Source organism: Mesocricetus auratus, unplaced genomic scaffold (assembly GCF_017639785.1).
Source record: "Mesocricetus auratus isolate SY011 unplaced genomic scaffold, BCM_Maur_2.0 Super-Scaffold_4256, whole genome shotgun sequence".
In the NCBI taxonomy this organism is placed as follows: domain Eukaryota; kingdom Metazoa; phylum Chordata; class Mammalia; order Rodentia; family Cricetidae; genus Mesocricetus; species Mesocricetus auratus.
The window spans coordinates 85395186-85396105 of record NW_024429182.1 but is presented as its reverse complement, the minus strand read 5'-3'; positions in this window follow the sequence as shown (position 1 = coordinate 85396105).

Here is a 920-nt window from a genome sequence, read left to right as displayed (position 1 = left end):
CAACTGACAGCGACAGTTAACTCCAACTGACAGCGACAGTTAACTCCAACTGACAGCGACAGTTAACTCCAACTGACAGCGACAGTTAACTCCAACTGACAGCGACAGTTAACTCCAACTGACAGTGGATGTCAGCGCCATCTTCTAACGGCAATAGCGATAGCGAGGGCGGCTCCTCACATCTCCCCCTATTCATTTATTTTTGAAGCAATAGGACACCCACAACTTTGGAGTGGAGATAGAGGTCAAATCCCCATGTGCAAATTCGGAACATGTACAAAGCTCCTCTCCAGGGTCTTATCCCCAGAGGAAGTCCTGACCAGTCCGATGTCTTTTTTCTGGGGGAAGGAGATCATGACATAGAACCTTCATGCAAGATGACTTATCTCCCAGGAGAAAGTCGTTATACCATGAACCTCTCCTGTGCAGTGCTTAGCCTTGCAACTCCTTGGGCTGCTGAAGCCTACCCACTCTATCCCGTGCAATGAGACTAGCCTCGTGGGGTGCAAGAGCTGGGAGGCCAGCGACCTATTGCTTTAACATGGTTAACCAAATGTCAGGGGATGCTCCGTGTTCTAAGGCAGCAAGTGCTTGTGCCACCACCACTTTCTCCTTTTGTTTGGGCTCTGAGCGTACACACCATCCAAAGCATCAACACTATTCCACAGCAGAGAACTAGGCTAAATGATCCTACCCCCACCCATTCCTTAAAATAAGAAAATGCAGATGAAATCCAGGGGAGAGGTCTTCCATCAGAGAAAGATCCAGATGCGTCGAATTCACTTGCAGGATCGCCATTCTCAACTCACGGAGTGTCTGCTCAAACTCAAAAGTCCAATTCTGTAATAAATGTTGAGACAGAGCTTTTGACAGGTTAGCTGCTCTTGTAAAATTCTCATATTGTACTAAGTGACACAAAG